The sequence below is a fragment of the Pinus tabuliformis genome, chromosome 9, assembly GCF_031772625.1.
Source record: "Pinus tabuliformis cultivar Carrire ecotype Pingquan chromosome 9, CPIR1, whole genome shotgun sequence".
Lineage (NCBI taxonomy): Eukaryota > Viridiplantae > Streptophyta > Pinopsida > Pinales > Pinaceae > Pinus > Pinus tabuliformis.
In genome coordinates, this window is record NC_142307.1 from 1,371,575,554 (window position 1) to 1,371,590,200 (window position 14,647).

Consider the following 14,647-nt stretch of genomic DNA (forward strand, 5'->3'; position numbering starts at 1 on the left):
CAAGGTACCACATGTTTTTGAGAAACTTCTTAGCAATACAGGTATCATGGCCTCCAAGAGAGTTGGATCAAAAGAAACAGCTGAAAGTAGTATTGGGGATGTGGTTTAATAGGGGTGTATGAACTTTCCCATGTACACAGACACACACCTGTTCATTGAGAAAGACGTCAAGCTCACATGGCCAGACATCAACATCGTTTTCTCAAGAATCTTTGAGCAGAATCTGGAGGATCGATAGGTCTATGTGAACTTCCATAAGTCGGGATTGTACAAGGTTACATGCAAGTTTCCCGTGTTCCCATGTGCAGATGTGATCCACTCTATTGTCTCACACACTGATCCTAATACAATGATACTAATCAAGGTCAGTGGAGCAAGGCTTCCTTCCTTCATGACGAAATATTATCATCATATATATCATTTTCTATTGCCAATGAGTACACTCCCAATAGCAACATGAACACAAGAGACTTGAAGCATTGGGTAAGAGGGCCAACAAAGTTCAGGATGGAACCCAACTAGATATACAGGACAAAGACACTCAGGAAGGCACACCAATTCTTGGTCATCTTCGCATGCTGCTTGTATGACCAAGGGAGTACGAAGACCTTCCCGCAGAGTTGAGTTGCTATGTTGGATCAACTGTAAATTGAAGGAAAACCATTCAATTGGTCTGAAATGTTGTCTCTCCAGTTGAAAGTGCATGTATCCAATGCATGGAGTCCGCCCAAGGATCAACAAGCAATATTATTCATGCCTTCCTACTTTCTCGATGTAATCTGTGTCGGTCAAAAGTTTCCTAGCAAGGGTTGGGCATGGACACCCTCAAAGAGTGTTGTGAACGTATATTCCAAGTTTCTCTCAGAATGTAGCTACCGAGGAGTCATGGTTAGAATATTTGACCATTTCATTGTCCCTCTGTACATGATGATCTTTCAACAAGATCCGCCTTGCATTTCCCAAGTAGAAATGGAGGCGTTGTTGAACATTACAGATTGGTACGCCTCACTCGAGGGCACCTTCATCAGGATGTATATCGTGGAGAAAGATCCGCAATTGTTTTCGAGGTTTTCCACAGACAAGATGGTCATGCAATAGGTTGCATACCACATCTCGACAGGGTTATCAGTTGGATTGCATAGGAATAAGAAAGCACCATGGCCTATGCTTCCTATGCGAATTGGGTTGTACGCGATCGGGAGTTTGAAAGAAGAAGATGCCGAGGTCAAGGACTTCAATAAGTTTAAGTTCGACACTAAGAGTTTATATCCATATGCTCCACATGATTTATGCAGGGACAATTATGTGAGAGTGTACTATTCTTGGATCCACGGGGTGTGTCATTGGCTAGAGGAAGACCCATGGAGATATTGTTATAACTACTCTAGGCTCAATGAACCAGTTAGCATTGTAGTAGAGTGACTAGCAACACTCAAGGAAGCAACACCACATGGAGCATGTTGGCTTGTTGGGGCCTGACCCATGTTCAGAGTTAATTAGCCAAGCAAATCCCTATACTACTAGCCCTTTCAGCAACAATCCGCAGAGCACGAACTGAGGTCTCACCCGAAGTAGTATGGGGGGGGTGTTAGAACCAGGTTTCCGCACCCTTGAGATGTCTGAGGGGTCGATTCAATCCAACTGTTAGTCCTTGCGCCCAGGTTACCTCGCGCAATTCCCTGGCCTTCGCGCCCTGATATATTCATCTTCGCACAGCCCTAACCAGGGGCTGTGGGGCTTTGCTACTGGAGTAGAGCTCTGCGCTATTCCCCTAAGGCACACCTGAGATCTTACTTATCTTCTTACACCAGTTAGTTATCTTCGCATATGTTATCGCCCTAATTTTTTTTTTTAACTTTGGAAAGTTTGCCTTGTTTCTAGTCATGGTCTTATAATAAGTTTTGAGGCATCTCATGCTTAAAGGAATAAGTGATAGGATTAGAGTCTTAGTAGTGTCATTCTCATTTCCAAACCCTTCTTCTAGTCATGGTGTTAAAGGGTCTCTATGTCATTTCATGCTTAAAGAGTTAGGTCATAGGGTTAGAAGTCTTTAAGGTCATATTTCATTTCCAAACAAAGTTGGACAACCTTATTCCATGTCTTAGAAGTCTAACCTTGTGTTTAGAAGTCATATCTCAAGTAATTTTGAAGAAATTTTGAAATTAGCTACGAATCCACGTTTTCGTAGCGCAGATAGTGTAAAAATCCTGTTTTGCGCTATGAAATCACTGAAGTAGCATTTTTTAGTAGAAAAATTGTTTTAAGTAGTCAACTTCCAAGGGGTCTCTTGAGCAAATAAAAACATACTTTGGAAAACTGAAAGAGGTTTTTTTTCCTAACATACCTATCTACAAAAAAATCTTTCAGTTTCTTCAAATTCATTATGAGCTGGGAAAAGTTGATGACTCAACATGCACAGTAGTTTCGTAGCGCGCTACGAAACTACTGTAGGTGCAGTTTTGTTCTTTTTGGCTAATCTTCAAAGAAATGAAGGGGCTATTTTTAGAGAAGGATGCTGCTGCAGAAATGTAAGGAGATAATTTTAAGAGGTTTAAATCCTAAGTAAAGAAAAACTCAAGGAATGAAGGATATATGCAAGAATTAAGCCTTGCGCTACAAAAATAACAGTTATTTCGTAGCGCATCTAGTTTGACTTTCTTCAGGCAACTTCAAGGAGTTTAGTTTTGGCACAAGTGTAAGAGAAGGGTTATATGACTAATTCAACATGTTTTATATGATTAAAGAAGCTATTTTGGTTAGTAGAAGGATTCGAAGACAAGCATATGGATGAAACTCTAAAAAGGAGGAACTCTATCTCCTTGTTTTTAGCAGTCAACTTCCAAGGGGATTCCTGAGCAATTGAAAACTCATCTATGAAAAGTGAAAGAGGTTTTTATTCTTAACATACTGAACTACAAAAAAATATTTCAGTTTATTCCAATTCATTATGAGCTAGGAGAAGTTTATGACTCAACTTGCGCTACGAAACTGCTGTAACAACAGTTTTTCAGAAATCAGAATTTTCCAATTTACTCCTGATATTCAAAGACAGTTTCTGGGCAGTAGGAAAGATATTGAAAAAAACCAAGAGAGGTTTTTGTTAATCACTAAGTGTTACACAAAATCCTCTTTCCGTTTTGTAAAATAAATTTTTGATGAGGAGATAAAAGCTTTGTCCCAACACCTATTTTTCAGCCAGAACAGAGCAGGGGACAGTTTCCTAGTTTTCAGGGCAGATGAAGGAGAAGCTATTGAAGGCTAGCAGGAGGGTTATGGACATCACCAAGGTCGAATTTAAGGAGGAGAAGCTATCAAATATCAAATTTAATTCATATTTTAGGTTGTTACTATCATAAAAGGAGTTGTACTCCTAATTGTATTAGGACTCTAGGACTGTTAGTTAACTGTCTCTTGTAATTAATAGTCTGTTTTAGGTATGAGTAGGTGTCAGGTCAAGAAAATTCGAATTCTCCTCATGTTGGAGGAAGGAATCCAAGATTGTAATGAAATCTATAAATAGCAAGAGGTGTAATGCACCAAGGGTTGGAAAAGGTTATAGGAAAATACTACTTTTGTAAATGCTGTGCAGGGACTGATATATACAGAAGCAGTTTGGCTTTTCTGAATATGAGATTCTTAGTGTACTTCAGTGAGATTTATCATTTATCTTTGATATGTTTTACTTCCATAGTCTTAATGCTTATTACTCAAAATTCATGGAGGAACATGCTTTGACTTCCTTCAAGTGTTAAACTAAGGTGAATTGAGTTCTTGGGTCCTATATTTGGATGTTTTTCTTCAATGTTTTAATACTTATTACTCAGAATTCATGGTTACTCATGCTATGACTTCCTTTAAGTATTAAACTCTGATGTATCACTCTAAATACTTCCCTTTTGAATACATTGATGTATCATTACTCAGAATTCATGTCCACATGCTCTGACTCCTATGAACTTCAAGTTATTGAGACTTTCCTGAATCTGTTACTCTTTTGTTGAAGTATATACAGGCCTCAATTTTATAAGAAGAGCTATTCGTTATCTCTATCTCTGTCACTGACTCCATAGCCCAATGGTAGCAAGTCTCCATCTTATAAACATATAAAATCATAGACCATAGAGTTAGCCATCTATCTATATCTTTAATCAATATCATTAACCCTTTGAGAGAGCCCTCTCAGGTTGAGGAGGCTAAACCTTAGCTAAAAGTTGGTTTGAAACAGTTACTCAAGGTCTTCCTGGTCAACAGCCTATCAGGAAAAGGTTTTGTGATAACAGCATAAATGGATGCCTTAGGTTACATTTATTTATACAACACATTCATATGAGTTCGCGTAGCAAATAAACAATAAACTTGCAATTCATACCCGATAATACATAAAATAGGAAAAGATACACAGAAATATGATAAAAATTCTCTTTATTGATGCTTCCAATGGTTATAGACTCAACCTGCCTGGTGCACTTAGCTGCAGGGGTCTGTGCACTCAGCTGCGGACTACTAGGCCTTTGCACACTCAGCTGCAGAGCCTTCTCCTACTCTATGACCCAAAGACACAACTTACACTTCGACTCAATCACTTCCTTAGACTCATCATCCTTAGGTCAGATTAATTATTTTCTACACTTAGAGCCTCGCTCTATTTGTATAATCCCATGGTCTGCAGACCATGGGTAGATCTTTCAAATCGACATTACATTACAAAACCAAGGGCAGACAACCCTATGACTCTATTATGACTTCGCGCTTTGCACCCACAAATCGTGGAGTCTTTACAATGGACTTGGTCAAAACTTGGGCTTTAAGCCCCAAAACATGCCTTGGGGGGGATTCCATGCCCAACAGGCCCCCAACACAAAAATTGTGACTCTCCCTCGAGTCACTCTGTCAGTGCGGAGATCTTCACGTGGAGTCCCTCCAACTCTACTTGAACTGCTACAAGGTCGGCAACGCACTGAGTGACTGCCTGCTGAATCTCCTATACACGTTGTTCCAAGACCGCAGTGTTGGAACTTCTTCCCTGGACCTGTTCCTGTGTCCCCTGCATTTTCACGAGCTTGCCTTCAATTGTTGCTGTAATGACGAAGGCCTCGTTGATCCAAGGCAGAACGCGTGCCTTCAAGACTTCTTCTCTGTGTCGTGCTACATCCACTTGCTCTTTCCTCACTTTGGCCTGCTGCATCCACGTGAGCCTCTGGGTAAGGGCCACCATCTATGCGGTCCCTTCGATGCTATCATATTTCTACTGGAGCTCACGCGTCTCTGTCTCTAAGCGCTGGATGTTAGGGTCCTCCTGTAGATTGGTGAGGACCTCAAATGACTCTTCCAACATCCTGGTGTAGTCCCTTACTGCACTGCTGATCTCTTCCATCCCTGATGTAATAGTGTTGGTGCATTGTTCTCTTACTTCCGGAGGGGTGGACGACTGTGCCTTCAACTACATCTCTGCTATCTGAAGGTTTAGCTCTAGTTGAACCTTGGTCATTTCTCCTCGCACCTCATGCACCCCTACTACTAGTCTGTGGATGCATGACTCTACTGGTGCATCTGCTAGGATGGCCAGGTTAGGGACCATTTGATAGGCTTCTTCCAATACCTGTACCATTTGCCTATTTTGCGACACCAATTCTTCGCGCTGCAAGCTCAACTGCTCCATGTTGATCTTTTTCTCGCTCAACACTTGCAACACGTGAATCTCCCTAGCCTGCAGTTCTACAGTAATCCCATCCTGTAAAACATAGAGCATCTCTTGCAAGAGCGCAACCATGTTGATCCCTATCCCTTTTAGTGCACTAACTGTAGGCTTGTCGGCCTCATTTGTTGTAACCAGTACCCCCTCTGGTAGCACTATGGTGTTGGTTGTCCAAGCACGTAGCATTTTCTCAATTGTAATTGTCCCTACTATGAGGCTAGTCAAAAGCGTACCAGCCTGAGGAATGTGCACCTGCAACTCCTGATTCTGCGCTCTGAGGGCACCCAACACAATTTTATTCTCCTCTGCAAAGTTCTAGAGGGCCTCGGTTGTGACGTTGCACATTGTTTCTCTTATGTCGTGCAAATCACCCTCAGTAAGGGTGAATGGGTGGATCGACAACTTGGATGATTTCACCTTTTTGTGCTGTCTCATTCGCTCGCTCGGGCGCTAACACTTCAGTAGTGTTGATGCTGTTTGTGGGTCCACATCGCCCTCTTCTTCCTCTATTTCCATCTCTTTCTTCTGCCCATGCGAAGGCGACTTCTGGCCCTTGTGCGCCTTCTCAGCTATTTCCTGTGATAATGCTATTATAGCCTTTTTCTGTTCTGTTGTTGCCTACGTAGCGTCCCGTGCCTCCTACTCTTTTGCTGCCACTACTTCTTGCCTTCTCTTCTCGGCCAACTACATGCGCAGTTTGGCCTCCTCTTTCTTCTTCTGCGCAGTAGACTTCTCCACCACTGCGATGTCTGGGGCATGCCACTCCAGCGGCCATGTCTCCAGTACATCGAAAATTACATCATCTATGGCTATGAAGGGTAGCTCACTCCATTTCTTGGCCGGGTCCTTGCGCACTCTGATATATATGTTGTGGAAGTCCGCTTTAAATTCTGCAAAACTTTGCAGGCTATTGTAGACAGTGGGTGATAACTACGGCTTGCGGTTAATCCCCATTATGATGTTCATCTCCATGAACACCCAGAATATCTTTCTATCACGGATCTGGTTCGTGTCTTTCGTGGCCCACAGCGAAGCGTACCTCGCGACATCTAGCAGATCCTTGTCAATTGTGGGGAACTGGCTATCCTTCAGTGATTCTCATGCCACCAACACTATGGACAGTAGAAGCCATGCATAGTGGAACGTTTTTCCTTGTTCCTATGCCTCGCGATAATTTTCTAGGAACTCCTTGCATAAGAACTCGGACCAGTTAAACTGGACCCCTCCACGGATTATTCCGCAAGTGCCACCATGGGCATGGGTACCTCGTCTGGGCGACACGTCTGCATGACCTTTCCTGCCAGTATCTGATTCACCACCTTGAATGATTTGTTGTTGATACTAGAGATCGCATAGCCCTGTTTCTTCTTCTCTAGCTTGTATTTCTTCTTCATGGCCTCCGCGATGGCCAAATCATTGCTCTTCCCCTCCGAGATGTCTGCGGGGTCCTCTGCTTTGCACGAGAGCTAGGTAATGCGATGGATTAAGTGGTTCGTGATGGGGATGGGCTCTTCTAGCCACAAACACCCACCATGCACTAGGCAGAGTAGCTGCCTAATGACGAATATCATCAGTGGGGCACAGTGGAAATGCGACACCTAGAGCAGGTTTAATAACCCTACCTTTTCCACCCTATGTAACCACTTTTGTGGCTACAATTCGATAACCCCTGCCACAGTGTTCTACTTGGGCTTCATGAGCTACACAGTCTCTAGATGAGGGAACTTCTCATGGTCAACAAGATCCTAATCTTCAAATTTCAAGCTCGGCACCCATCCCAGGTGCATGCCCTCAAAGGTGATGTTGTCCAGGAGGAGTGGAGTCTAGAGAGAGCTCTTGCTCTCGTTGAGGTCCTTGGGCACTTTTGCCTTTCCCTTCCGCGGAGGGATATACATAGGCAGCTTGGTTGGAGGGTGTGCAGCTTTAGTTTCTACTTCCATTCCCTCGTCCTTGTCTTCTTCAATTATGAGGTCCTCTAGGTCTTCCTCTTCCTCATCGGTTTCTAAGTTAACTGCTTTCCATTTCTCCTCTATCGTTAGTATAGTGCGCAGTGGGTTTCATGGGGACACCCACACCAGAATCATCGGTTGTTTGTCCTTCTTCAGCCTTGGTGTGTGCGGTGATTTAGGGATTTGTGCCATAATCCCAGTGCCTTCGAGGGCATCTTCCACAATCAAGGCCTACACGGCCTATTTGGCCGTCATCTTTGCAATTTCCCTAGCTTCCTCAGATGCTGCCATCTTGCTTGTCCATAAATCTCTCAGTTGCTTAATCAGGGGCTCAATCAATGCTCTGCACAAGGCAAACAAGTCTCATCTTAGAATACGTGGGGCATATGACAGCTCAATTCGCAAATGACCAAGTGTTTTTTACTGGGCAACACTCTGTAATTTATAGCATGTTTTGAATTTGAATTCGACCGTTCCCCCCAAATCTGGTTCATTAATGCTCCCTTGGCGGCAAATTTTCGCAAATCTTTCCAATAAAGTGCATCTTAAATGCCTGCCGCCCAATCCATTTGGTCTAAAGTCGAGCACCATATCATGAATAGTGACTTCAATGGTCACTTTCCAGCCAACCCATGTGGCAGCACAACCCCCCTTGCGCAGTCGCAGACCTTGTGACACTTTACTCCTGCGCGCAGCTCCTAGGCAGAGTAGTTTATAGTCCCACGCCTCCTTTCAATTGCCTAGAGTGTTAAGACTATACTTCCCATGGTTAGTCAAGTGGCCCCACCAACTGTATAGGGTTCCGATTGGTCATCCATCACTTTTCCTGGAAATCCCCCACCTTTTATGGTTACTGGCTACATTGAACACTTTATCATCTAGAACGCACCACCATGGGTGATCCGTTTAGTAATATGCGGTCCAATCCAAGGCATCAGGCTGATCAACTCTCGAAAGTAGTCCCAAAATTTTTCAATGTGATCATGCACACCCTGTTTTATCACCCTGGTTTCCTTATCGAGAAAATCCTTCTTTATTTCATCCTCAAGCTTCTTGACTTCCACTTCCACTAAAGCACTTTTCTCCCTTAATCGCACCCTTTCTTTCATAAGTTCTTGGAGCCTAAGAGCATCCTGTCAGATTTCTTCCTTAGGTCCCAAGTGTTCTACAACATTCAATTGCACAATCCCTTCTTCCAAGGCTCCACGATTCGTCATATCTACCAGCGCTGCTATGCACAGACTAGGAATTTTATACTCTATGGGGATTATAGCGTTCACTCCATACTGCAGCCTTGGAGGCGTCAGTTTCTTGCATGTGGTCCTATAAGCCCACAAAATCGCTGGTACACGTAGGTCCCAATCAGTCTGGTGAGCACCATATACCTTGTTTAGTGCTTTGCGTACTTTGTTAAAAGCTTCTGCGTGGATAACCTTCTGCACACTCATTCTTTCCACACTTCATTGTTCCAACCAGGGGGGTCATTTGTGCAATTGCATCGACCGCACATGATTACTGACCGCATATCCTAACGTGAAGTTTGTGTGCATCCACACAGGTCTTTTAAAATATACCTGTATCCATCTGGACAGGTGCGCGCACAGATTTTTCTGCCCGAAAATCTTATCTGTTAATCGCATCTGAGGCTTCCCAATTTTTATATGCATCATTCTCCTACATTCGTGCTAGTCCTCAAAGCTTCCTTCGTGCATACCCCACCACTTCATGGGCATAGCGCATAGTACCCATTTCAAAGCCTTGAAGCATTGCTGGTCCGAAACTTCTCTTTCGAATCTGTTTAGGAATTCATATACCTCGCTCAACCCATCATACGTAGGCAGATCCCTTACCTCCGTTGATGCACAACACAATGATCTCGTCATCATGTTACAGTTTAGCGTGGTTACCTCATGTAACCTTTTCTACCATCGCTCTATCTCCTCGTCAGAATCCGATGTACAGGAGCTTTTGCGCTCCCATGAGATTTGTCCATCTGCGGTGGGATTTACCCCGTCTTGCTCACGCGCGTTATCTTGTAGATGCTGTCCAAGTCGTCGTCGCTTTCACAGTTGCGCACTAGCTCTACGTAGCGCGATCCTTTTGCAGGATCCAAAGGTACAACCATGCGCAGAGAACTTTTCTCAAAAATCATCTTGCGCTTATTTAGACTTATCACCCCATTCATATCAGTGGTCCAATCTATCCCTAATAGCGCAGGGTAGCGATTTTTGTCACAACAATCTCTATCACTTCGAAATCTGCTAGCACACTTGCTCTTGCGATATCCACTGTGATTCCCTGCAATCTTCCCATAGGTAGGATCTTTTTCTAACTCGCCATTCATAGCTGGATATGAGACCATTACAACGTAGGCCTTCCCATGCGCTCCCATGTCTGCTTCGGCAGAACATTAGCATCTGATCCTAGGTCCAGAATCACTTGGTCCATCTCATATTCCCCAATCTGTGTGGTCAATCTCATCCCCCTTCTTGTCCTCATCATGTGCTTTCCGATCTTCCAGACTATGTGAGGTTCTCTTGGCATGGTCCCAGCGCATCTATTTATGAGTTCCCGCAACCCCTTTACAACCTTTTTATCGTGCAGTAGCTTCATGCATGTTTCCAGGAATGTCATGGGCATCAATGGGTCCATTTATGGCTCTGGTTTGTCTTTGCTTCCTGAAGTGGAGGCATCAGCGAAACTATTCCTAGTTCCCATGAAGGCTTCCTTAACGCGCTCCAAATCAAACTCTGATTCTTTTGTCAGAGCCTTGCAAACCCAAGTACTCTCTTCAGGCTACTTGCCTTTGTCATCCCCTATCGTAATTCCACTTCGGAGCACAATATTCACATTAGGGTCTTCCTCGCGTGGCTTAGACCTCATCATTTGTAGGTTCTGAGTCGGGGGAGGTTGGAGTGCTCCTTTATCACGCAACCTCGCTATTAGTGTGGGACAATCCTCCATCTCATGATCAAACAATGTAAAATACAAGCATGAGGGACATGTCAGATTCATACAATTGTTGGCATAATGTCCTAGCCCTCTGCAATTGTAACATATCAGCTGTCTGTGACCTCTTCCAGGTCCTCCTCCACCTTGGCCTTGTCTGCACCCCTCAAATCTAGTTCGTGTCATCCCTGCGTTCTGGTCAAGGGGCTGCGATTTGTTTTGAACTCTATAGGTGGGAGTCCTATTCATCATCAGCTCATAACTCCTATAGGTGCACTCATCATGTCCCATTGATATACAAAAATTACAGAACAACTGTTGTGAATTATGCGTGTACTTCTGCAACAGATGGTAGTTTCCTGTAGCATGCTTTCCACCTATTTGACAGATTGCGCACCATAATGCTGGCGCCACACTAGGTCCTGCTTGTGCCTCTGGCTTCAACGACATTGGTCCTCCTCCTACAAGGTAATTCATGAACACTGGGTAGTGGTCCTTTTCATGTCCCTGACCTTTACATTTAACACACCACACTTCATCGTGCACCTCTGGGTGAGCTATCTTGTCCTGTTTTAGACTCTGCATCTCAAGGCACAAGTTTTTCAACTATGCGTGGATCTGCTGAACTCCTAGATTAGGATCCTGTATAGGGGTCTCGTGCAATCTCATTGCGATCTCCAAGGCCTTGGCCCAAGTTGTTAGCCTTTGTTGTGACAATGTGTTCCTTCAACGTCATGTTAGCTTCACGAATTGTGCACTTCAATCTCTGATCCAACTCCCAAGGGGTTTCGCCTACTAGCATTGTGATTTCCTTGAACCCAATGATCAACTGCGCCTTTGACTTCTGCCTGCTAAATTCCCTGTTCAATGCAGTTTGGATGTCTGCGATCCCCACATCCGGATTGTCATTAGAATGCTTAATGTACCAGGTCAGTGTATGATCCTGTAGAGTGCTGACCAGCATTGCTTTCTTTATATTGTCATCCATGACTCCCTATGCTTCCCATACAACCTTTATCATGAACCAAAACTGGTTCAGATCTTCATTTCCTACTCCCTTGAACACTAGCAACTTTATCGCGCTTGCCATATTGGTTGCGGTGTTGGAAAAGGTGGTATGGGGGAAGATGGGGGTGAACATGGTGACACTGGCGGTGGTGTGGGTGGGGGTGGATTGTGCGGAATCCCCTACCTTATCAAATTGACCGCACTTCTTGGTGAGACCTTCGCGAGTTCTTCCTCATCCCCTCGTGGAGGTGAAATCAAGGGGCTAGTTTCTTGTGCTGCACTACCTTCATTTTTGTAAATTCTCCCACTTCACATAGGCCCAAACATCAATTTATTTGCAAAACCCACGTTTCACACAGTAGCATTTTAGTCCAAGTGTTCAAAGACTTAACGTACTTGCCTCGCGATCCTTTGAGGAAGCGTCATTCTACCTTGCTATAGCTGACTGAAGTATCTACCATGAACTCAATGATGAATCCTCCTATAATCCGATTGAGCCAGTGATCAACAATGCACGTGATCTTATGCTCCAATGCTTCCAATCTGTGCACCAATTCTAGGGTCCAAACAATAGGTTTGTCGAGCTTGCACCTTCTTTGGCTATCTGCTAGCTTCGTGATCCACTCGTATAGCTCAGTCGGGAAAGATGTTAAGAAAATTTCATGGATTTCTATGTACAGGTAGCAATCTAACCACTCTTCTTTTGATAGTCGCAGATTCCTATTCTCCTACTCTGCGAACTCGTGAATATTCCTATCCAACCAATCCTCAATTCCTTTCTTTGTTGGATTCCAGTGATATGACATCAAACATCTCTATTCAGATCCCGGTCCCAGCAACGGAACCATTTGTTGGCTTGTTGGGGCCTGACCCAGGTTCAGAGTTAATTAGCCAAACAAATCCCTATACTACTAGCCCTTTCGGCAACAGTCCATAGAGCGCGGACTGAGGTCTCACCTGAAGTAGTATGGGGGGGTGCTGGAACCAGGTTTTCGCACCCTTGAGATGTCTGAGGGGTTGATTCAGTCCAAATGTTAGTCCCTGCGTGCACTTCCCTGGCCTTCACGCCCTGACATATTCATCTACACGCACCCCTAACCAAGGGTTGTGGGGCTTCCACGCTGCTAGAGCAGCGCTTTGCGCTATTCCCCTAAGTCACACTCGAGATCTTACTTATCTTCTTACACCCATTAGTTATCTTTGCGTAAATGGATGCCTTAGGTTACATTATTTATACAACACATTCATATGAGTTCGCGCAGCAAATAGACATTAAACTTGCAATTCATACCTGATAATACATAAAATAGGAAGAGATACATAGAAATATGATAAAACTTCTCTTTATTGATGTTTCCAATAGTTACAGACTCGACCTGCCCTGCGCACTCAGCTGCAGGGGTCCGTGCACTCAACTGCAGACTACTATGCCTCTGCACACTCAGTTGCAGAGCCTTCTCCTACTCTACGACCCAAAGACACAACTTACAATTTTACTCAATCACTTCCTTAGACTCATCATCCTTAAATCAGATTAACTGTTTTCTACACTTAGAGCCTCGCTTTATTTATAAAATCCCATGGTGTACGAACCATGGTTAGATCTTTCAAACCGACATTACATTACAAAACCAAGGGCAGACAACCCTGTGACTCTATTATGACTTTGCACTCTGCACCCACAAATCGTGGAGTCTTTACAATGGACTTGGTCAAAACTTGGGCTCTAAGCCCCAAAACATGCCTTGGGGGGGGATTCTATGCCCAATAGAGCAACAACAACAAAAACAGCAAGCAGCAAGCCTTTGCAAGAAAAATGAAAGAGATGATTTCCAAAAGCATAGATACAGAGCAAAGATACAAGTTTAAGGAGGACCCACTTGTGGAGAAACTAGCTTCATAGATATATGCAAAGAGGTGACAACACGACAGGAGGATAGCACAAAGAAAGAGAGAGAATAAAATACTAGAAGATGCAAAGAGGATGTTGGAGGAAGTCTAGTAGAAGCACAAAGAAGAACAAGAGTTGTGCATAAGAGAGAAGGAAGCACAACATGAGCATGAATAGGAACAGGAATAGGAGGAAGTGAAAGGTGCACAGATAGTGCAAACTGTGCCAATATAGGTTGAAGACTCTGAACCAACAACAATTGAGGAACATGGTGAGAAAGCACAAGCATAGGAACTTTCTCTAGAGGATGCACTGATAGTAGAACAGATGGACATGGAGATGGAGTAGTTGGAACAAGATCAGGATACCAACCTCATGCCAAGAGCAATCGAGGTCACTCCACAGGCTTCACGAGCTCCGACAATAGAGCAATTCCTGAGTGAAAAAGGGGATACCATTCTCCTTGAGGACCATCTAAGAGTAGAGGTGTACAACATAGCCTTTGATGAGTCACATTACAGAGTTGTACATGCACGTAGAGCGCACACCCCAGATGAGCATGCATCACCTATGCACTTTGAAGAATAAGTGTTTGTGTCATATGTACGAAGACATCCAACCACCTTGGCCAATGCTATAAAGGCTTATGCCAAAGCCACAAGCTCGAGTGTTAATTTCTTGATAGCAGAAAACAACTGCATGGCTAAGGAGTTGCACATAGCTAGGCAGAGAGAGGAAAAATAAACAACATCCACCAGAGCAGAGATGAAGAAAGACATACTCATTGAAGTATCGACTCTTGAGACAGTCGAGCAGAGACTATATGATAGGTTTGTCATCGTGCATAAGGCAGTTGTCCATCTACATGGTCATCAGCAGCGCTACACCAAGATAGTGTGAATGCTCATAGATATACATGCTGCAATTGATCATTTACAAATGTGATCAATGAGGTACAAGGAAGCCTCGTTTCACTTGCACAAGATGATGAAGCCGCAGGTAGAGTTGGAAAAATCATGCATCCGGAGTCTAATCCGGAACTATGAGGAACACCCATCACTCATCACCAATGTTGAGGCTTCGTATGCACGGTTGTATAGGATTTTGGATGTCGTGGTGAGAAAGTATGGCACCCTAATGATTGGTATGTTCGCT